We start from the raw sequence: 25,112 nt of genomic DNA, 5'->3' as shown, positions 1-25,112 counted from the left end.
ACCCATTTATGATAAAAAAAACTCTCCAGAAAGTGGGCATAGAGGGAACCTACCTCAACATAATAAAGGTCATATACGACAAACCCACAACAAACATCATTGTCAATGGTGAAAAACTGAAAGCATTTCCTCTAAGATCAGGAACAAGACAAAGATGTCCACACTTGCCACTATTATTCAACATAGTTTTGAAAGTCCTAGCCACAACAATCAGAGAAGAAAAAGAAGTAAAAGGAATACAAATTGGAAAAGAAGTAAAACTGTCACTGTTTGCAGATGCCATGATACTATACATAAAGAATGTTAAAAATGCCACCAAAAAACTACTAGACCTAATCAATGCATTTGGTAAAGTTGCAGGTTACAAAATTTAGGCACAGAAATCCCTTGCATTCCTATACACTAATGATGAAAAATCTGAAAGAGAAATTAAGGAAACATGCCCATTTACCATTGCAACAAAAAGAATAAAATACCTAGGAATAAACCTACCTAGGGAGACAAAAGACCTGTATGCAGAAAACTATAAGACACTGCTGAAAGAAATTAAAGATGATACCAACAGATGGAGAGATATACCATGTTCTTGGATTGGAAGAATCAATATTGCGAAAATGACTATACTACACAAAGCAATCTACAGATTCAATACAATCCCTATCAAATTACCAATGGCATTTTTTTTTTTTTTAACAGAACTAGAACAAAAAAATCTTAAAATTTGTATGGTGACACCAAAGACCCCGAACAGCTAAAGCAGTCTTGAGGGAAAAAACGGAGTGGAGGAATGAGACTCACCTGACTTCACACTACAAAGCTACAGTAATCAAGACAATATGGTACTGGCACAAAAACAGAAATATAGATCAATGGAACAGGATAGAAAGCCCAGAGATAAACCCACGCACCTATGGTCAACTAATCCATGACAAAGGAGGCAAGGATATACAGTGGAGAAAAGACAGTCTCTTCAGTAAGTGGTGCCGGGAAAACTGGACAGCTACATGTAAAAGAATAGAATTAGAACACTCCCTAACACCATACACAAAAATAAACTCAAAATGGATTAGAGACCTAAATGTAAGACCGGACACTATAAAACTCTTAGGGGAAAACATAGGAAGAACACTCTTTGACATTAATCACAGCAAGATCTTTTTTGACCCACCTCCTAGAGAAATGGAAATAAAAACAAAAATAAACAAATAGGACCTAATGAAACTTCAAATCTTTTGCACAGCAAAGGAAACCATAAACAAGACAAAAAGACAACCCTTGGGCTTCCCTGGTGGCTCAGTGGTTGAGAGTCGGCCTGCCGATGCAGGGGACACGGGTTCGTGCCCCAGTCCGGGAAGATCCCACATGCCGTGGAGCGGCTAGGCCCATGAGCCATGGCCACTGAGCCTGCGTGTCCGGAGCCTGTGCTCCGCAACTGGAGAGGCCACAACAGTGAGAGGCCCACGTACCGAGAAAAAAAAAAAAAAGACAACCCTCAGAACGGGAGAAAATATTTGCAAACAAATCAATACACAAAGGATTAATCTCCAAAATATATAAACAGCTCATGCAGTTCAATATTAAAAAAACAAACCACCCAATCAAAAAATCGGCAGATGACCTAAATAGACATTTCTCCAAAGTTGACATACAGATGGCCAAGAGGCACATGAAAATGTGCTCAACATCTCTAATTATTAGGAAAATGCAAATCAAAACTACAATGAGGTATCACCTCACACCAGTTAGAATGGGCATCATCAGAAAATCTACGAACAACAAATGCTGGAGACGGTGTGGAGAAAAGGGAACCCTCTTGCACTGTTGGTGGGAATGTAAATTGATACAGCCACTATGGAGAACAGTACGGAGGTTCCTTAAAAAACTAAATATAGAATTACCATATGACCCAGCAATCCCACTACTGGGCATATACCCAGAGAAAACCATAATTCAAAAGACACATGCACCCCAATGTTCATTGCAGCACTATTTACAATAGCCAGGTCATGGAAGCAATCTAAATGCCCACTGACAGACGAATGGATATAGAAGATGTGGTACATATACACAATGGAATATTACTCAGCCATAAAAAGGAATGAAACTGGGTCATTTGTAGAGATGTGGCTGGACCTAGAGACTGTCATACAGAGTCAATTAAGTCAGAGAAAAATATCGTATATTGATGCATATATGTGGAATCTAGGAAAATGGTACAGATGAACCTGTTTGCAAGGCAGAAATAGAGACACAGATGTAGAGAAGAAATGTATGGACACCAAGGAGGGAAAGCATGGGTGGGGGTGGGATGAATTGGGAAATTTGGATTGACATATATACACTAATATGTATAAAATAGATAAGTAATAAGAACCTGCTGTATAAAGAAAAAATAAAATTCAAAAAAACAAAAATCAAAACAAACAAACAAATAAAAAGTGAATATGTGACTTGATGGATGTATTAATTAACTTGACAGGGGAATTCTTTCACAATGTATATACATTTATCAAATATATCAAATCATCACATTGTATACTTTAAAAACCCTACTATTGTATTTGTGAAATATACCTCAGTAAACATGGAGAAAAACTTCTGTGTAAAAACAAACTAAATAATCATATCTTTTTGCAGAAAATGAAGTTTTTTTTTAAGTTTTGCATTTTTGTGATATTAGACATTGAATTGAATCAAAGAGTATACTTCATAGCAAGATCACTCTTGGAATTTATCCCAGAGTAATGAAAATTTATGTCCTGCAAAAGTCTGTACATCAGTGTTCACAACAGCATTATTTTTAATAGCCCCAAACTGGAAACAACTCAGATGACCTTCAACAGATAAACAGTCAAACAAGGTTTATATCCATACAATGGAATACTTCTCAGCAATAAAAAGGAATGAGCTACTGCAAAAACCTGGATGGACCTCAAGGTCATTATGCTGAGTGAAAAAAACCCAATCTTAATAGGTTTACTCAGTGTGATTCCATTTATGTAACAGTCTTGAAATAACAAAACCATAGATATGGAGAATGGATTAATGCTTGTCAGGGGATGGGGAGAGGGATTGGGTGAAAATATACAGCGATAGCAAGAGGGAGTTCTTTTGTGGTGATGAAAATTTCTCTACCTTAATGCTGGTAATGATTACACAAACCTATACATGGGATAAAACTGCATAGAACTACGTGCACACGCGCACACATGCATGATTTCAAGTTAAAAGAAAGTGAGGGGGGCTTCCCTGGTGGCGCAGTGGTTGAGAGTCTGCCTGCCGATGCAGGGAACACGGGTTCGTGCCCTGGCCCGGGAAGATCCCACATGCCGTGGAGCGGCTGGGCTCGTGAGCCATGGCCACTGAGCCTGCGCGTCCGGAGCCTGTGCTCCGCAGTGGGAGAGGCCACAACAGTGAGAGGCCCGCGTACCGCAAAAAAAAAAAAAAAAAAAAAAAAAAAAGTGAGGGAAAACTCGCTTTTCCTCTCTTCTCAACAACACTTCTGACACCCAGTGCTTGGGGTTCTTCCCGACCCCAACCAATTCTCCAACTGACTGGGTACCAATTAGGTGTCCTACAATTCAGTTATGCACAGGGAATTACACGACCCCACAGGTTAAGGGTTCAGTCTCCTAAAACTGCTCCCTCCTTCAGATGCCAATGCCAAGTACTCAGTTCCCAGGTTGCCTACAAATTGGTGTTTCCTATGACCCCCTCCTCAGGTTCAATAATTTGTTATAATGATTCACACAACTCAAACGAAACACTGACTTACAATTACTGGCTTATTATAAAGGATATGATAAAGGATACAGATGAACAGCCAGATGCACAGGTACAGAGGGTGACATTTTGTGTCCCTGCCCCATTTCTCTGCAGGATACTCCTGCATTTTGCCCTGACCGGTCTGCAACAATGTTGGGATAAGAGTGACACATTTCCCCTTTCTCCCTTGAGAAACTGATTACAAACACAAAATAAATAGGCTTCAACCACAGTGAAACTCTGATCCTCCTTCCCGATGGTTTTTCTTGTTTTCTTTCTGTGGCCTTTGTCTAATCAGGCCCTCAGCGTGTGGTCACTGTGAGATTGGAAACAGGTGTTCTCATGTAGTGACTCTCCCCCCACCCCTTAACTAATTCAAGAATTCTTTTCATCTAAAATCCTGGGACTTCAAACTCAGAAATTGTGTCTGAAGCAAAAATAGCAGATGGAGCTTAATATCAAGACAGATTCTCATCCTTACAGGTGGTTCCACTTGCAAAACAGAGGGAAGAATCTGGAAATGCGCTTCGTTTTGTGGAGTGAATTGTGCTTTCCGTGTTCTGCAGTTGCTAAAACACCAGAACGTGCTTCTTGTGGCAGTTACCTCTCAGTACTCCGGAAGGTCTGAGGGCTATATTCACATATACATCAAGAGGAGAAGAATTAAGGTTCATACCTGGATAACTCAGGTCTTCGCAAACCCTTCTTACCCTTCTTACCCCTCAGGCACAGGTGGCTTAGGGCTTAACTCAGTTTACACTTCCTATGTGGCTCCATAAAACCATTAGCGTCCCTGGTACCTGAGGAGCATTGGCATTTTATTTCCTCCGTGGTGAACACAGATTGATCAGGAACCCCACAGGCATGAGTGTATGCAAACCAACAATGACTTTGTTGTAGAAATGGTGTGCTGTATACTGACGGCCTTGTGATCCACTTGCTGTTTTCTTTTTTCTTTTTTTTTTTTTTTTTTTTTGCGGTATGCGGGCCTCTCACTGCTGTGGCCTCTCCCGTTGCGGAGCACAGGCCCCGGACGCGCAGGCCCAGCGGCCATGGCTCACGGGCCCAGCCGCTCCGCGGCATGTGGGATCTTCCCTGACCGGGGCACGAACCCGTGTTCCCTGCATCGGCAGGCAGACTCTCAACCACTGTGCCACCAGGGAAGCCCCAGTTGGTGTTTTTTTAAAGAGTTTTGGTTCTTCTACTTACACACGGCCAGGAGTTAGGCTACTAGTTCTGGGACTATTTTTTAAAGGCTACTCTCCCTGATTGTTTTGCTGACACCCAAAACAAAACTTTTTCTAATGATGAGGTAGATATTTAAAAAAACAACAGTGTGAAGCATCAGCCTACTCTCAAGGGACACTGGTATGCAATTGAAAACAGCTTCTACCCTAGAATCTGCATAGATCCGATGCTTAAAGACTGATGCTTGGCGCTTATTGAACACCTTGATGTCAGTCATCACACATCCAGAAATGTATATACCGAGAGGCTTGCTTTCTAACCCGAAACAAAAAGATGAAGGGCCTTGTATTACTTTTCTATTTCTGCCCTAATAAACAACTGCAGCAGCGTAAAGCAATACAAACTTATTACCTTATAGTTCTGTAGGTCAGAAATCCGATATAATGGTCACTGGGCTAAAATCAAGGTGTTGGGAGGACTGCATTCCTTTCTGGAGGCTCCCGAATAGAATTGGTTACCTTGTTTTTCCAGCTTCCCGAGACTTCCCACGTTCCTCAGCTCACGGCCTCCTTCCTCCATTTTCAAAACCAGCAAGATGGGTTCCACTCACGCCCTCCGGTTCTCAGCAGCTGAGAGTGGTTCTCTGCTTTTAAAGACTCATGCGAGTAGATTGGTTCCACCTGCAAATCCAGATTACTCCCACCTTCTCCAGATCCTTAACGTTAACAATTCCTGCAAAGTCACTGTTGCCATGTAAGAAAAATTCAAAGGTTCCAGGGAGTAAGATGTGGGCATCTTTAGGGGGCATTTATGCTGCCTACCACAGGCCTTTATACAGAAGCATGCCAGGCTCATTGCATACACCATGTGTCTTAGTTTGCCCGGACTGCTATAACAAAGTGTCATAGACTGAGTAGCTGGTAAACAGCAGAAACATATTTCTCACTGTTCTGGAGGCTGGAAGTCTGAGATAACAGTGACAGCCTGGTCAGAGTCTAGTGAGAGCCCTCTCCTGGGTTGCAGACTGCCAATTTCTTATATCCTTACATGGTGAAGAGCAGAGAGAGAGAGGAAGCAAAGCTCTCTCCTGTCTTTTCATAAGCGTACTAATCCCATTCATGAGGACTTCACCCTCATGAACTAATTACCTCCCAAAGGCTCCCCTCTTAATATCATCACACGGGGGGGTTAGGATCTCAAAGCATAAATGTGTGGGAACACAAACATTCAGTTCATAGCACCATAACGACCTCCTAGTGCTCCTGTTTTACCTAAACACAGGTAATTGAGAGCTTACAGGATGACTGCAGTCTACTCTCATCAGCTGTTACTGTTGGAGATTTACATTCCAAATCACGCACAGCCTGATGAAAGCCCTGTTGCCTTGGTGACAAAGCTGTGGCCCTTCTCTCCACAGTAAAATTTGGGGCTTTTTAGATCATATGTTGGGAAACACACGATGCACAATCCAAGAGGAAGAGGAGTTTACGTTCATTAAGTTTCTACTCTTAAAAAAGTCTCACCTTTATGGGCTGTATCTCACAGGTGCCTCTGTCTTCTGCCTTAGGGTTGAGTTTGGACAATGGGATGCACTGGCGGATCAGAGGGTTTGATGAGAGCTCGAGGGATATATTCTGTCGGTCTCCATCCCTTTGGGGCTCAGTTGGGCGGTGTCCGCTTTCCTCTCCCCAAGATGTCAGGGTCTATTGGGAATCCCCTCTCCTGCTCCCTGCCCTTGGCCTTGGAGGCCTAGGAGTTGTCATGGCTCCCATTGCTGATCCTGCCTGTCCCTGCCCACACCTCGACAAGCACTTCCTTCATTAAACTCTCCTCCATTATCTTGTTTAGGTGTGCCAACCTTGTCTGGCCAGAGCCCTGTCTGATACGCCTGGGGCGCCAGCATCTCATGATCTTGGACACGTTACTTAACCTTCTCAAACCTCAGTATTTTCATATCTGAAATGGAGATAAAAATAGCTACCTCATGGGGCAGTGATGATGACTGAATTATTTAATTCATATACATCTTAACACAGTCTTTGGCACATAGTAAACACTTAAATGTATTTTTTTGCCAAAACAAAGGACATGGATCCTCTGAGGAACTGCAAGTTCCATTTGGATCCAAATATTCCACCAAGTTATTTCTTAAAATGCACTTTTTGCTCCAATGAAAAAGTTATTTTGAGCAACTATTAAACTAAGGTCTTTGGATTTACCAATAAACAATTGCTAGTGATGTTGCTGGAGGTACCCAAACAGTCCCCACCTACTAACTGAGGGACGTTCAAATTCAAGCATCTTTACTTTATAACTTGATGCTTCTGAAATTTTCTAGTATGACACTGAGATTCTGCTTTCTAGTTTTCTGGATATAGAATGATTTAAATAATGTAAGCAGAGAACTGTGATGGTAGAATAGGTAATATTTCTAATGAAAGTCCGTCTATAAGTCAGTTCAGATGCATTAGCTGCTTCTCAGCTTACAAAGAGTTTACATCATGATCTGCTTATAAGTATAGGAATATAAATGTAGAATTTTTAAAAGCACATTCAACATTTACAAGGCGATGCTTATCATGGAATCAGGAGAAGGACGAAATTGCAAAAAACTACAGCAAGTCTTTAGTATTTTGGTGCATAAAGAAACAAGTTCAGGGCTTCCCTGGTGGCACAGTGGTTAAGAATCCGCCTGCCAATGCAAGGGACAGGGGTTCAAGCCCTGGTCCGGGAAGATCCCACATGCCGCAGAGCAACTAAGCCCATGTGCCACAACTACTGAGCCTGTGCTCTAGAGCCCACGAGCCACAACTACTGAGCCCGCATGCCACATCTATCAAAGCCTGTGCACCTAGAGCCTGTGCTCCACAACAAGAGAAGCCACCACAGTGAGAAGCCCACGCACAGCAACGAAGAGTAACCCCTGCTCCCCGCAACTAGAGAAAGCCCGTGCACAGCAACGAAGACCCAACACAGCCAAAAGTAAAAATAAATTTTTAAAAAAAGAAACAAGTTCAGAGACAGGTAGATTTGGAATTGGAGCTTCTCATGTCACCTTTTCAGATATAGATGGAAAAACTAATTTAACAGCTGGCACCAGACCATTTAGGCAGTGTTGCTATTGTTGGTTTAAGACTACACACTGAAAGATCACCCTCAGAGGAAGATAAGGCCCTGAGGCTGTGATCTATAAGAAGACTGAACTGCTCTGAATAAGAAATAACAGAAATTTGGTGGTGAGGGAAAGCAGAGAAGGGAAGGAAGCAAAGGTGGGGTTGGGGATACGAGAGGAAAAAGCCATGTTAGATGGCTAGAGCTGGAAAAAGTTAAAGTTGCGTGCCTTGCTGCTGTGGTTTAACCACCAATTCCCCAAATCATCGATAAAGACTGCTACACACTCAAATTCCTCACCTGTGAGATTTTCTCAAGAAGGAAATGGGGCAATGGTCCACATCTGGGTCAGCACTCAGCAGAAAAAAGTGGAGTAGGAGTGAGGGTGGGGACCAGACAAAAGTGACACTAAGAGTTCAGCACAAGTGGGAACTCAGAGCAGATATGTCCATAGAAATGTGAGTTCTAAGATCTTTGTGAAAGTATCAGGGAAAGCATTAGACTTCCCACAGGGCAGAACAAAAAGACTTAGACCAATTTTATTTAAATCTGAAAGGGCAGGATGACCTCAGCTGATATCTGAATTACAATTTATCAGGGATCCAAGTGAAAAAAATAGAAATATGAAATTAGAGCTACTGGTGTCTATGTTGAGAGAACTGTATTCTTATTGTTAGTATTTTCTGGAACCCATATTTTGGTAGTTCTTGCTGAATCCATACTAAACAGAGAGTAAGAGCTTCAAGTCTGTTAAAAGATCACTCAAATTTTTTCTTTGATAAGAGACAGCCATTGCTGAAACACTGTACCAACAGCTGGGAAAATGCAGTTCATGGCATTAGATTTACACACATGAAGGCTTTAAAATGGTTTATTTAATTAGTTGTTTACTGTCAAGCATCTATTGACTTCCAAATCTACGCTGGCACATTGAATAAATACAAACCATTGCCTTATTCTGTGACAGATCACCTTTTAGGGGTTAACTACAAAATACCACATGGCATCAGTGTTCACTCTTCAAGAACACTCTTTTCAATAAAATAAAAAGACACATGCACACCATACACACAAACATACACACACCCACACACACATCCTCTTATTTTCTGAATCAACATGTTTTACAATGATCTCCAAAGCCATGTAGTTTGCATTGATCGTAACGGTTGCTAAGCTTTTGCAGTTTGCAGCGATCATAGCCTCTTTGTGGACATTTTGTGTGGCTTAAGACTTTTGCCCTGGGCTTACGGCTTCACATTTTCGTCCAAGCGAAGAAGAGCTGTATGTAACATTGATGTTCTAGGCCATTGTCAATTAAAGAACCCAGGCTCTGTTGGGCCACCTCCAGTGGAAGTGTTGATGTTGGAAGATTTTCCATACTCACCTCTTAGCTTGTGAAAGGATATAAATGATCAAATATGACCTTGTTTGGAAAAACAACTGACTGAGCAATTTAGCAAGCGTTTCCCCAACATGATGGAGACCCCTCATGGTGAAAGTAAATTTTTGATTGTCATTCACCATGTTTCCTTGACCTCATTATATGAAAGTCACCTCACATCTATCAATCACCTGTTCTCCTGAAAACCAATGTGCCCAGGGAGCTTATAAATAAGTGAAGAGACAAAGCAGGCAAAGCCAATATATATTCAGAATAACCTATCTGTGATGTCTAATTTTATGTGTCAACTTTTCTGAGCCACAGTGACTAGATTTTGGTCAAATGTTATTCCAAATGTTTCTGTGAAGGTGTTTTTTTGGGGGGGTGAGATTAACGTTTAAACTGGTAGACGTCAAGTAAAGAATATTACCCTCCATAGTGTGGGAGGGCCTCATCCAAAAAGTTGAGTCTTAATAGAACAATGACTGACCTCTCCTGAGCAAGAAGGAATTCTGCCAGCAGACTGCCTTGGGACTCAAACTACACTCTTCCCTGAGTCTCCAGCCTACTGGCCTCCCCCATCAGACTTGCCAAACCTCCACAATCACATGAGCCAATTCCTTGAAATCAATCTCTCTCTCTCTCCCTCTCTCCACACACACACACACACACACACACACACACAGTTGGTTCTGTTTCTTTGGATAACCCTAATGAATACTACCAAAGCCATTTTTATATTTTAGTAGAAGTAACACCCACAACAAAAGTCTTGGCCTAGAATTCACACTTACTTTGAAGAATTATTCTAGAGAAAAATTTGGGTGTTATATATTGGTTTTTAAAGTATTCTAACTAATCCTAGCTTCAGCTCAATCTTCTGAAGTAAAGGTTGCAGCTATGAGCCATTTCATTGGCAGTACTTATGCGACAAATATTTTTGGAATACCTATTTCATGCAAAGCACTGTTCTAAATGTTGAGGATAAAGCAGAGGATAAAGAGACCAAAATCCCTGCTTTCATGGAGTTCATATCCTAATGGAAGGAGATAGAAAGGAAACAAATTTATATTAGTCAGGTGGTGATAAGTACAGAGAATTGAACTAAAATAGTTACCCTGCTTTAGGCTGGAGAGTGATGAGATAAGGTGTGTTTGTAGGATTTTATATGGAGTGTTTGGAGTAAGTGACTTTTTTTTTTTTTTTTGCGGTATGCAGGCCTCTCACTGCTGTGGCCTCTCCCATTGCAGAGCACAGGCTCCGGATGCACAGGCTCAGCGGCCATGGCCCACGGGCCCAGCCACTCCGTGGCATGTGGGATCTTCCTGAACTGGGGCACGAACCTGTGTCCCCTGCATCGGCAGGTGGACTCTCAACCACTGCGCCACCAGGGAAGCCCAGTAAGTGACATTTTAGCAGAGATCTAAATGAGGTGAAAGAGAGTCATGCAGATTGATGAGTGGGAAGAGATCCCAGCACAGAGCGCATCAAGGGCAAGCGCTGTGGGCAGAAATGTGTCCAGGGTATTAGAGAAACACAAGGAGGGCAGTGTGTCTGGAGAGGAGTGAGCAAGGGAGCGTGATAGGAGATGAAGCCAGAGAAGTTCCCAGGACTTGATCATGTAGAGCCTTGTGGGTCATGGAGATGACTTAGGATTTTGTTTGGAATTAGCTGGAAAACAAAGGGAATGTTTTGAGCAGACGCTTTACATAATTGAACTTAAGCTTTAGCAGGCTCCCTTAAGCTACTCTGGAGAACAGAGTACGTGTGTATGTAGAGCATTTGCAAAGGTTAGAGAGAGAAATGGTGGATGAAGGGGACTAGTTGGAGACAATGGCAATAATCCTACCAGGAAATGATGATAATGGAACAGTAGAGTTGGGTATATTTCAAAGGTAGAGCTGACAGAACTGAAAAAGAAAGAGAGGAGTCAAGGATGACTTCATGTTTTTTGACTTGAACAACTAGAAGAATGGCGTTGACTTTATTGAGACCGAAACGTCTGGGAGAGGAACAATGCGGGGAAGGGGTGTGAGTGGAGGCACAGGAGAATGCATTAAGGATCTGGTTTTGGACATGTTGCATTTGAGACGTCAATTAGGCAATGAAGTACAAGTGTCAAGAAGATAGTTAGGTACATGAGTGTGGCGTTCAGGGGTGAGGTCTCAGCCCAAGATATATATTTGGGAATTGTCAGTGTTTAGGTGGTTTATAAAGGCCATGAGATTGGATGAAATGCCCCTGAAGATAAATACAGAAATTGAAAAGTCTGAGGACAAAGTCTTGGGACACTCCAGTGTTTAGAGGTCAGAAGAAGAGCTCCGTCAAGGCAAGGAGACTGAGGAGGAGCAGCCAATGATGTAGAAGAAAACCTCAGAGAAAGTGAGGTCTTGGAGGACAAGTGAAGGAAGTGTTTCAAATAAAGCAAAGTGATCGACAGGTCAAGTATAATGAGGACAGAGACTTTAACACTGGATTTATCAATGTGGAGGTTTATCAGAATCTTGTTAACAGGAATTTGAGTACAGTAGAGGAAACAAAAGCCTAATCAGAGTCTAATTCAAGAGTGACTTAGAGGAGAAGAGTATAGACAAAAATATAGGCAACTCTTTTCAACAAAGAGTTAAAAGGGAACAGAGAATGGAGTTCTGGAAATGTTAACTGGAGAGGGATCTAGGGAGGGTTTTTTTAAAAATGTTTTTTGGATTTTTAATTTTTTAGGTTAGAGACTTAACAACAAGCATATAACCTAATGGGGATGATGGGGGGGGCAGGGGGCAACTGATAAGGCAGGGGTGAAAAGGAATAGAATCAGTGCACAAGGTTGGATTAGATAGGGAAAGAGGCAAAGATGCAGAGAGGCTGGTAGATTTGGTGGTGGAAGTGTGGGGAAGCTCTCCTTTAACTGGCCAATTTATTTCAGTGAAATAAAAATGGTAAGCCGAGAAAGAAGATAAGTGGAGAGATGTTAAATGCCAGAAACTTTCTTTTCTGGCAGTGGTTCTCTATTTTCCGTAGTTGAATTTAAGGAATTGGGAGAAGGAGACTTTTTATCTAATCCTTTACAAGCAGAAGGTGTTTACAGTTGAGAACATCTTTGAGTTTACTTTGGAAAGAGATTGACCAAGAACACCTGCCAGCTTTCTCATTGCCTAACCTGCCTTTCACTGTTCCAAGCCCCAGGGTCTGTCCGGTGTCATTACTAATGGGAATACAAACTTGACTTTTTCTATCTCAACCTAGATAAGAATTTATGAGTGGTCCTGTTAGCAGTACCTTTCTGATGAATAATAACTTTTTTGCTCAAGTAAGGTCTGAGCCTTTGAGCACGACTGTCATTTAGTATACGTGTTGACCAGAGATGTGCCCACTCTGCCCTGGAAACATACACAGTGTGTCACTGATATGTCTTTATGAAATTCCAGCAGGCTATCATTTTCTAGCAATAAAGATGGAAATATAGCAGCACTATTCACAATAGCCAAGACATGGAAACAACCTAAATGTCCATTGACAGATGAATGGATAAAGAAGATATGGTATATATATATATACAATGGAATACTACTCAGCCATAAAAAAGAATGAAATAATTCCATTTGCAGCAACATGGATGGACCTAGAGATTATCATACTAAGTGAATTAAGTCAAAAAGAGACAAACACCATATGATATCACTTATATGTGGAATCTAAAATATGACACAAATGAACTTCTCTATGAAACAGACTCACAAACATAGAGAACAGACTGGTTGCCAAGGTGGAGGAGGGTTGGGGGAGGGATGGATTGGGAGTTTGGGATTAGCAGATGAAAACTATTATGTATAGAACGTATAAACAACAAGGTCCTACTGCATAGCACAGGGAACTAGATTCAATATCCTGGGATAAACCATAATGGAAAAGAATATGAAAAAGAGTGTATACGTATGTGTAACTGACTCACTGTGCTGCACAGTAGAAATTAACACAACACTGTAAATCAGCTATACTTGAATAAAATAAATTTTAAAATGGAAAAAAAAGAATTTATGAGTAAAACTTGTTACAGGTGCTGCACTGGTTCTTGCTACTTGTTCCTTGTTCTCAAATGAAAGTCTAATCCCCAAAGGAGTTAAGAACACCTGCTTTGGAGTTATTACTAAGCACTCATTTTTAAAAACTCATTTCTCCTGACAACTTACAAAGAAAATAAAACAAGTACCTGTTGAGTACTCACTGTATGCATGGGACTAATTTTTTATAAGATCCGTGAAGTAAAAGAAGCAATAATTCTCTGACTCAACTGCTGAAGGTAAATTTCTTAAAATTCTTATAACTACTCATATAACTGCTCATCCTTGAAAAAGTATTCTACTTGATCGTTAAAATATTATTATTAAGAGGTAACATTTTGATGTGCCAGAGGGTGCTTTAAGGTTCAATACCAGTATTTTTGTTTCTTGGAAGATCCTTTTTTCCTTTTGAATTTCTATATTGAATTCAGGGCTTTCCCTTCCTGGGGCTGGTTCCACTATAACAAGTGTGGGAAAACAGGGAGGAGGAAGGAAACTAACATTTAGCATCCAATATCTGTCAGGCATTTTCAAGGAGTTATTTAAATTTTAAAAGAATATGGTGAAACATGTCTTTGAGTTTCTATTTTGCAAATTAGAAAACTGGTACAATAAAAGTAGCTCTAAACCACTGGCATCATGGAGAGTTGTTAATTAATTACAGTGCCTCAGAAAATTTTCGAAATAAAGCACTGCCGCATTACACTGCAACATGCCGTAAGCCCTCCTGAATAGGAAATCTGCCCACTGTGTCTTGGCCTGGCATCCTGGCTTCGAGATTGTTCTACTCTACCAGCCCGACTTAATCAAGGTCATTGAAAACTATCCCCATCTTGCCAGGTGTAAGAGGCTGCTCCAGATTGGTGTTATCAGCAAATGTATTGAACTTATGCTCACTTCCATCACCCTGTGGATGACTGTGGCCCTCAACCAGCCATTATGGATGGACACCCTTGGATAAATGTCCTCAGGATGACAAGAAGTCACTGATAGCTCCTCTTTGATTGCAACTCTTCAGCCACTTGACAGCCCAGTGATCTAAGCTATGTATTACCAGCTTGTTGAAAAGAAATGTCATGTGAAATGGTACCAAAAGCCTTACTGAAGTCTGGATATATTATATCTCTTACTTCTCCTTTGTCAGTGTGTCAAAGAAAGAAATTAAACTTCCTTGGCTGGTTCCTTCCTAAAGATATGTAGGTGACTACTCAACACCTCTTATTTTGTTAATTTGCCAGTCAATGGATTGTTTGTATCTTGCCACAAGTTGAGGTTTTTGCATGACAACTGCAAGCATCCCTAACACCATGTTCTAAAAATCTCTGGACACTTTCAGACTGTCTTTCATTAAATTTCTATTCTGATTCTATGAGGTGTAGGAATAAGCCCTTAGGATCCAGGGAGTAGTGAAAATATTCCCTCTATCCATTCACAAGTCCTGTATTTAAGGTCATTTCAAAAAAATAAGTACTGGCCACTAGAGAAGCGTTGTCCAGTTCTGACTGCAATATCGCAGGACCAAGAAGAGTTCTTATTTGTATGAAATCAGTCAGTTTTGTGAGATGAGGAGGACTGAGCATGTGAGTGTATGTGTGTGCACGTGAAGGATGGTACGGAGGAAAAAGAGCCACCCTTTTTCAAGGAAAGGTGAATTCTTTCTTACCACGATGCCTTGCTTTCTTCCCTTAAACAAACTCAGAAAGATTTTTCCTCCAAATTTTCTGTATCGCCAATGAGTATAATTCAATCCACAGAATAGAAAACTAAACTTAATGCACTTATATTTGGAATGATAGACTTGGTTTTATGTTTTCTATCATCCCCACTGACAAGTCATCTCTTTTCTGTGACATCACTTCCCCCCTCCTTGTTACCAACTTTTTTGACTTCCTATTCAACATCCTCGCATTTCTGGTGGAGATCATTAGGTGCTGGATTTGACACTGAAGCTACTTTTCCATCTCATACCTCCCATCACGCTGTTCTGACTTCTGGGCAGGGCACAGAGCAGGCCTGATAAATATACGACACTCTTCCCTTGTGAACATAGCAGACATAAAAAAAAAAAAATCAATCTTAGCATTCTTTCCTTCTAAGACTAGCGGAGGCCGCAGCAGTCTTCCCAACATAATACTCTAGACCAGGAATCAGCAAACATTTTCTATAACAAACTAGACAGTAAATATTTTAGGGTTTGCGGACCATACAGTTTTTTGTTGCAGCTACTCAACTCCGCCCCTGTAGGGTGAAAGCAGCCACGGACAATAAGGAATGAATGAGCCTGGCTGTGTTCCAACAAAAGACTGGCTGGATTTGGCCTATGGGTTATAGTCCTGTGGTTTACTGGCTGTCGTTTGCAGGTGCCTGCTCTAAATACCTACCACCAATCAGAGTTGCCGTCTGAAGATGGGACCCACCTGCTGTTCCTGGGCTGAAGTACATGATGCTACAACATTTAAGTGCTGACTCCTTTCACGTGTTGATTTCCACCTGAGGAGCTGATTTACCTTAGTTTGGGGCCCTCTGCTCTGAGTGTCTTGAAGTTAAAAGTCACTTTGGGACCAAGGAGAGCAAGTTTCAGGCTTTACTCATTCTCTAACTTTGACATTGCTGGGGCTAGCATCGGATTTCTTTACATTCTTTTTTCAAAGATATGAGAAGAAATGACATGAATAGCTCAAAGTCATTGCCTTAGAATAGGTACTATTACATATATAGCAGTTCAATCACCAGAAGCTTTTCCCCGTAGGTTTACAAACAAGAAAAAAAAAAAACCAATAAACATAAATTACATTACAATGGGATAGGATGAAATCAACTGCAGCCTAGCAACCATCCATTTTATCTCAATTATTTATGAGATTTAAAATGTGTGGAAGAGGTTTAACGGTCCTATTCCTGATTTCTGTGGGCTGACTCCTTAGCCAAATGGATGTTTGAAGAGAAGGTAGGTAGATAAGGCTTTGAAAACCTAATGGGACATTTCAGGCAAAAAATAAAATAAAATAAAATTTAAAAATAATAAAAAGAGAGAGATTAATTTTTCTCAGAAGAATATTGTTTGAATAGAACTTATCTTTTATTGTCTTCTAGCAAGGAAAATTAACAAACCTCTTAGAACTGTTAGATATTATTATGTAGCACATCTTTATATTTTAAAAAGAAAACTGTGATTTCAATGATAGAATGTTAACATGGGCCCTCTCTTAGGAAGTTATTTAACAGAATTCATTCTCTTCTCTCAAGCTGGCACTTATCCCCTATGTGATTTTTACTCTTGACATCACTGCCAGCAGAGGTCATAAATGTCCGCTTCCCAGATTATTATCCAGAAGAAAAAGTACAAAATACCTCATTTGATCCTTCCAAGTCTGACGTTAAAAGAAAAGAAAAGCAATCTATTTTTATATCCACTCATTACCTTCAAACTCTCTTTAATGTAGCTTTATCAATTTGGACAATAAAATCTCATTCATTTGTACTTCATCACCTTGGAATATGAGATAATTTGGGCAGGGTTAGCTTAAAGATGATCTGTTCAATATTTATGGGAAAATAAAATTATTCCAGCTGCTGATTAATGCAAATAACTTACCAAAGCAAGCTAAAAGTTCAACTCTTTGGTAGACTCTCGAGGTTCTCTCTGAATTAACCAGAACATACTTCTTCAGCTTCATAAGACAACTCCATGTAGCTTCTGCCACAGCCAAAGCCAAAGATCGTCCTGTATTTTCCTTTTTTATGCCCACTTTGTACTGTTCTCTGTATTGGGAATGCCTTTTTCTTCTTCTTCTAGTTCTCCATTTCAAAATTCTATTCTTCTTTTTAAAGCCAAACTGAAATGCCACCAGCATTATGAAGCCCTCTCCAATACTGCAGCCAAGATGAACTCTCCTCTAACATTCTGGAACATGGTGGTGTAGTGGGAAGTATAGTGGAGTGTGTTGATCTATGTGTGTGGCTGTGTCACTGACAGTGACTTCACAAATAGGTCTAAACCTCTGACTACTTCTTAATGGTTTTTCGTAGCCATACCTGAACATTTGCATATTGATATAGATATTTTGTCCTCAATTACTTTCCTTTAGTTTATACTTTATCTTACTGTTGGGCCATTATGTTAAAAGTTTAAGAATTCTCTATATAAGTAGGTTACATTATCCACAAATTTTCAGTGTATGCAGGGGATATTAAAAATTTTTTTTACTGTAAAACAAGTGTGTTGGGTCTTGATAAACTGAGAACATCTGAAAGAGATTCTGGAAAGATCTGTTCCCCTTTCATTAATTTCCATTTCAAAGAATACCAGACACCTATTTGCCCAAGCCAGAAATTTTGGCAACATCATAAATTCTTCCTTCTGCCTCCTCTCTTCAGATGATTAATTGCTAAGACTTGTTGGTTCTACCCATGAAGAGTCCTGTCATCTCCAGCCCTACCACCACAATTGCTGTAGCTCACCAGGGTCTCGTTATCTGTGAACTAGATTATTTCAACTCCATCCAATTTCCTGAGGATCTGATCATGTGATATTCCCATTGAAAATTCTTGGCCATTCCCTATTGCACATAGTATAAATACTCAGCTTGTGAGCGTGACAAGTAAGACATTTCATGATATAACCCCATCTCCCTATCTAGTGTCATCTATCTAGTCTCATCTCTTGTTCCTCCAGTTCTCACCTTGCAGTTTCCACTCCAGCAACATGAATTACACTTTGATTTCTAACCTGCCTGCTCTTATAATCCTCAGTGACTTCACATGTTACTTCCTCTATGCCACCTGGAAACCCCTTCTCTAAAAAAATCCCTGACTTTTTCTAAAAGCAATTTTTTAAAATTGTTTTTTAAAAGCAATTGCCCTGTATTGATCTGTGTATGTATTTTGTATCTGTATTGCTATAGACAGTAAACTCATTGAGGGTAAGACCTATCTATATCTTTCCCTCCATACAGCCTCAAACTCAGCACAGTGCCTAACAATAAATGTTTATTGAATAAATGAATGAATGAACAAATGAATACATTTAACTTTCACTGAAATAAGTTATTATGTATGTTTGAAATAATCACCACTGCTTGAATAGTCTTCCTTTTAATAACTCTGTTACTGAGTTAAGTTTTCCTTTCTGGGTCTCTTTTAATCCTGCCTTCTTACAGTTTTGCTAAGTTTGCTCTGTTTTCTTCCATTTTGCCATATTCCAATTTAGTTGATTCTTTCTTTTGCATTTGTGGTCCTGTTAATTTAATAAATGATAGGATTATGTGCTTCTACAATTATGTGTAATTAAGTTTAGCTCAAATAAAACACTCACTTCTTTAATATGAACCATGCTTACTAAGAATCTTTCTTTTCATTCTAACAGAAATGAGATTAAAAGAGGGATCTAAATCTTCTAGAAAACATAGAAGTCTCTACCTGGGTAATTTTAATACCAGATTTACAGTTTGAAAGAGACAGCACAGTCAACATATTATATAAATATATATCATATATAATATTCAGGGCAATATTGTTTATAATAATAAAAACTGGATAGATAAAAATGTATTAAACTTTAGTGCATATAGTTAATGAAATACAGTGCGGCAGTTTAAAAGAATGAGGTAGAGCCCTATATACAGTGAGTTTGAGTGATACATTAAAAAGAAGGAGAACAGTAAACATAGTATGATTCACTTTCTGGGCACAATACAAGGTATATGCATATATATGGTAACATTTTTCTGGGGGTAACAAGAAACTTGAGAGTGGTTATTTAGAGGAGCAGGAGTGTTTACATGTGTGTTGGGGGGATGTTGGTGATGAAGGGTGTGGTACGGAGGGGGATTTTACCTCTAACTTTCTATTTTACTGGAATTATTTAATGCACATTTTAATTTTTATAACAAGAGTAGAATTATGGGCCATTTTTACTTGCTTTTGTGTCTCTATTAAAATATGTATGAACATTACATTAAAAATGAATATTCTCAAGTGATAAACTTTATTGTGCACCAGAATCACCTGAAGTGCTTATTACAAAGCAAATTCCAGATTACTACCTCAAACCTCTGAGTTAAAACCTCTGCATGTTGGGAGCCTAGAAAAATGAATTTTTAATGGGGTCTCAGGTGATTCTGGTACAGGCAGTCTGAGCAATACACTTTGAGAAATACTGCAGAGCAACTAATTGATACTTCACGTTCATACCTCTGCAGGTCTTGGATATCTTCACCAGCAGTAATGATAATAGTACGTTGCTGTGAGGATAAAATTAGAGAGTCCATGTAGATCTCTTAGTACAGTGCTTTGCACACAGCAAATGCTTATTGGGGTTGGGAGCTATCTGTCGTTTGGTTTGGTTTGGGGGTTTTGTTGTTATTTTTGTCGGCCGTTATTAATTTTAGTTTAAAGATTACCGGAAGGAAACCAACCTATTTTTAAAAACTGAGACGAGAAAGCGTACTCTGAGAAAAACTGTTCTTTGAGAACCTTTAAAAAAGGCTTAGTGTTCTTTCTTATTCTTCACTGACAACAACCACTTTTTCACTAGGACAGCAGTTATATTTAAAATCATGTTTATTTAATGCTATTATTTTATTACAAAGTTTTATTTTTCAGTTTAAAATATGAATCTTTCACAATATTTTTGAAGTTAAGATTTATGCTGTGAGGGAATATATACCTTAGAAAATGAAAAATCAATGGCAGAATATAATTTGGTTTATAAGAGTGTGGTTTTCTTCAAACTTTTCAAGATGTGTTACTATGTGAAGTGGGATACACAAAACTCCAGGGAGGGCCTGAGTCGATTCTCTGCATTATGATTCATACTGTGTTTGCCATTTCTCTGGCCTGGAGAATGTTTGTAAGTCCTGTGGTCAAAAGGAAGACAGGATATATGCTGGCAAACATAGAAGTCAGCCTCTCATGCTTCACGTCTGCCAGAAAACTGACTTAGCAAAACACAGCGAACAGAACAAAGAAGAGTCAGGCAGATTTAGAGCGAGTTGTAAACCCTGATCAGCTAGTTCCACTTAATTCCATCTCTGATGACATATTTTGGAGCCCTGGGGACAAGCGGAAAAGTCTGCCACATATAACCCAGTTGATCCTTCAAGGCATTGCTCAAATGTCATAGCTATAAACAAAAAAGGGGCACAAGCCACCCCTTTTTCAGGGCATTCCAACCTTTTTTTTTTTCCACAGCTGCCTGGGATCCCTTTTAGTGGTGCCTTACCCGAGGCTGCCCTTAACAAAGAGCTCTGCCTGGGAAGAATCTTGGTTTCCTCATCAAATGTTAACTCTACTAGAGATTTGGACCAATCTGATAAACGATATGCATAAAAGTACCAGTAGCTGAATTGCATTGTAACAGGAACCCTTTGTTTCCTTAATCCAAAGATTGAACTAAGATGGAAATTTCAAGCCCTAAAGTCAGTTGGTAGTGTTAAAAAACAAAAATTAAACTGAGCAAATTTTAAAGCTCTAATTGGATTTATTGAATGATTCATGTATTGGGCAGCACCCCATCTAGTGAACAGAGGGACTCTACGGAAAGGGAGAGATTTTTAAAGGCAAGGCAAGGAAGCCATAAACAAAAATGTTTATTTCAGGCTTAGGTAACCTACCTACGGGGGATGGAAAGGGTGAATGTGGCAGATTACCTCATCATCCTTCAGGGAATGGAAAGGGCCCATGTGACAGATTGCTTCATTAGAGCTGACCAGAAATTTCCACACCAACTGACCAATTAGGATTACATTCCTGAGGAAGGTTGTAACTGCAGTTAAGTTAGGTATTCAGTCTTGATTTCAGCACAAGTGAATCCATTTGGGGCCTGTTGTTTCTTTGTTAACAATTTCCCCCCTTTGATCAGACTCTCAGCTTAACTGAGAGATGTAATCAAAACTTAAGGCTTTCACGCCACTCTCAGCTACTGCTCTGAAGTTCAGCTTTGTTTTCCCTTGTGTGGTATTCGCAGGTCATGATGTTCTTGCTTAATCCCTGTGATATTCACAGGTCATGGCTTCAGGTTCAGCCTTTAAGCTGGTCAATTTCTTCATTCCTTTTCTGACATTCCAGTTTTGAAGAGATCATTGCTTGGTAGTTAGTGGCTGTGAACACACATTTAAAGCTGTTGAGAGAATACAATGCACCAGGGAGATTATTATGATTATAATAAGCAGGATAACTCCCAATGTTTGCAGTGCACTTTGGAGCCACGTCCCCAAGAATGAAACCAATCAAAAAAATCAAAAAAGTCAAAGAAAGACCTCATTGAAGGAGTCACTTTTTTAAGCCAATTGGCTTACTTAGTGACCTTATGTAATTGCATTTCACTTTCCAAGGAGCGTTAATCCAGGTGCAGTAGGTGGTGTTGGCCACAGCACAGATACCTCCTTATCCACTAGAAGATAATCAAGTGCTATCCTATTATTAGGATAGCAGAGAGTCTAAGGATTTTGGGGGGACAGTTATTGCTTTAGCAGCAGATTCTGGAATGTTTTCAAGAGTTAACAATAGATTCCTGATCATAGCCTTATCTACATTTACTCCTAACCAAGGAATTAGGGATCTGTCAAAGGAAGCTAATTTTGCATCATGAATGCCTCCTGATAATTTCTGTTTGAATCTGTGGCTCAGGACTGGAAAGATGACAGCCATGGAGGTAGTTTTATTTGGGTTACTTTTGCCTTGTGTTCCTTTCTTTTCCCAAGTTTGGGGTGTTAAGCAGAGACAGGGAAACAGAACAGGGGGTCTCTAGCATCATGAACAGATCATAGTTTCTAATGACAAGTCTAGCAGTATGGAAGGTTACTCCCCTTAGCAATGGCCTGGGAGATATGAACAATGGCATTATCTTTCCAGGCCAACGCCAGAGTAAAGAAAAGAAAGAGAGGAGAATGTTTCCTGTTTGGTTAAAGTATCAAGTCTTGATCTGATGTCTTGGGAGGAAGCAGTCTACCTTGATGTCAGATTCTTCTCTTCCTAGTCAATTTGATTCACTAGGTCTCCAGCATTTAGATGTGACCAGATTTCAAGAGGACTCTTCTTTAGCTGTGAACTGTGTACCCAAAGCTCGAATCCCAGAAGTTTGACTGCCATCTGGGTGGTGAGGAGAATATGGTGTAGTCCTTTCCAAGGAGATCCAAGGGCAGTGTTTGCTCTTGCCAGTTCAGTTTTACGACCTTAAAATTATCAGACTTGTACCGGTCAAAAAGTCTATTTCTTGCATTTCTCTGAAGATGAAACACCTTTGTAGGAACACTTTTCCAAAGAATCAGAGTAGAATAATAACTCTCTCTAAATGACAAAATACCTAAAATACCCATTATTAAAGATCTGATGGAACTGACAAGGAAATTTATTTATTTATGTGACACACATGTTTTTCGATAATAACTGGAATTACATCTGGCAACATTATACCAGGACATATCAGATTTCTAGGAATTTCATAGTTTCTGAAATACTTGTAACATATACCTATATAAATACAACATGAGGAAGGATTTGTAGTACTTCTCATTAGGCAATGCTTCCCATGTAATTTAACATATCAAACAAGCCTAATTAGTTTAATATCTCTCTTTTTTATAAAGAGGGAGAACAAATCTTTTAAAATCTTCCAGGGGTCTTCTGGAAATTTTCAAAGTTAACTTAAGGTCAAAAAGATTTCATTTAGAATTTGATTTGTGGGAAGGGTGTCAAAAATGTCAAAAAGGTTTTATAACACTTGATCAAATAGGATCATAGGTTACTGTGAAACAATACTTAGTTATCTCTTCAACTAAAATAACAGTTAAAGACTTCATAGCAAATATAAAAGCTTACACAGTACTGAGCAAAACCTAGCTCTTTTAATATTAAGAGGATTAGGTAAATTCAAGTAATACAAGATCTAATAAAAACAACATAAAACATAGGTGATTATTTTGATTAGACACAAGATCTTTTTTTTTTCTAGGCAGATTACTTAAAGGTAAAGAAAAATCTTCCATAAGATCCTATTATCAAGAGAAGAGTTTAAAAAAGAAAAAAAAAGAAAAAAAGAAACTTTGTCCTTTTAACAGAGAGAAAAACAAATTCCAATTTTGTATCAGATGACTTCTTTTTTTAATTTATTTTTTGGCTGTGTTGGGTCTTCGTTGCAGCACGTGAGATTTCTCTAGTTGTGGCAAGTGGGGGCTACTCTTTGTTGTGGTGTGCAGGCTTCTCATTGCGGTGGCTTCTCTTGTTGCACCGGCTCTAGGTGTGTGGGCTTCAGTAGTTGCAGCACACGGGCTCACTATTCACAGCACGCAGGCCCCAGAGCGTGCGCGCTTCAGTAGTTGTGGTGCACAGGCTCTAGAGCACAGGCTCAGTAATTGTGGCACACGGGCTTAGATCCTCCACAGCATGTGGGATCTTCCCGGACCAGGGATCAAACCCATGTACCCTGCATTGGCAGGCGGATTCTTAACCACTGAGCCACCAGGGAAGTCCCCATCAGATAACTTTTGATATTAAAACTCATTTACTTAATTAAATTTATTCCAATCTTATCCAGTCCTCACCACACATAAAATTTCTTTTCCTTATTATTTCTAGTAATTTTAATGACATATATTAGAATTATTAATCCTTAGAAACCTTTAGTTTCTAGTGAAAACTAAGAAGTAATCAATTATGAACTTTTACATTAGCATTCTGTGCATTGGCAGACTTATACTTTTATAGTTTCTAGAAACATGCTTCCCGGCATGACATTAAACATGTTTGCTAATAGACCCAAATATCTTTAATTCCTCTGTAAAAGGAAGTAAAACATGACTAAACCTATGTTCAGTAATTGATGTTTCAGTATTTTATCTTATTTGGAAGTGATCTGGATATTCAACGACTATCCATCATTTAAGTTAATTTAGCAAAACTTTAAGGTTTCAGCGTACCAAAAGGATTTAGGAAAACTAGTTTCAAAAGTTCACCTAGAAACTTTTGTCTCCCTTACACCCATTTAATTATTCTCAAAAATTATGTTTAGACCACACACAAAACTTCATGAGACATTAGACAAAGTCAGTTATCATTCTAGGTTATTTTTCTGGCAGAAAATTTTGTAAGAGATAATGTGAACTTATTTGACTACCAAATCAGGTAGAATAAAAAGTTGTATGCCTGCATTATATTCAATGTTGGCAGCTCTAAAAACATACCCCCTTTAATTAAACCAACAAAGTTAAACTAGCTTTTTTTTTTTTACTAAAGTTTATCCCAGATCACGTAAACTTGAAAAGCATTTGAGTTAGTTTTAATACTAAATTTATAAAAGCTCTTAATTTGTTCAACCAATTAAATAGAGCTCTATACAAATTTATTTTATCAGTATCATCTGAAGGTAGAAAAATACCACACATCTACAACACGTTTATAGACACAAATGAACATACAGACAAAGGTAAACAGAGATCGTATAGTTTTTGTTTTAATATTTTCCTTGAATTAGGTTTTTGTGCGAGGGTGCTTCTATAGCAGTTCATATTTCATAATAGTCCCCTTTTCCCTTTTTCTTTCCTAGAGCTATATTTCTAGTTATGTAAAGTTTTATAAGATAAGGACAATTGATCTCAGTTCCTCAAAGA

The 25,112-nt window shown here is 39.3% G+C and overlaps 1 long non-coding RNA gene across 6 annotated transcripts in view; it reads right to left on the bottom strand.

Moving 5' to 3' along the window:
- The window catches only part of LOC307191222, a 132,569-nt gene that overhangs the window by 73,532 nt on the left and 33,925 nt on the right, over positions 1-25,112 (bottom strand). The window contains exon 1 of one of the 6 annotated variants that reach the window (XR_013829649.1): positions 15,475-18,086. The exons of the other annotated variants lie outside the window; for them this stretch is intronic. This is a non-coding gene — a long non-coding RNA (uncharacterized lncRNA). Of the gene's footprint in view, positions 1-15,474; positions 18,087-25,112 lie in introns of those variants that run through there. 6 annotated transcript variants of the gene reach the window in all.

Source organism: Stenella coeruleoalba (assembly GCF_951394435.1).
Source record: "Stenella coeruleoalba genome assembly, chromosome: 9".
Classification (NCBI taxonomy): domain Eukaryota; kingdom Metazoa; phylum Chordata; class Mammalia; order Artiodactyla; family Delphinidae; genus Stenella; species Stenella coeruleoalba.
The sequence above is the reverse complement of the archived record's forward strand: the minus strand, read 5'-3'. Positions and strand labels throughout refer to the sequence as shown.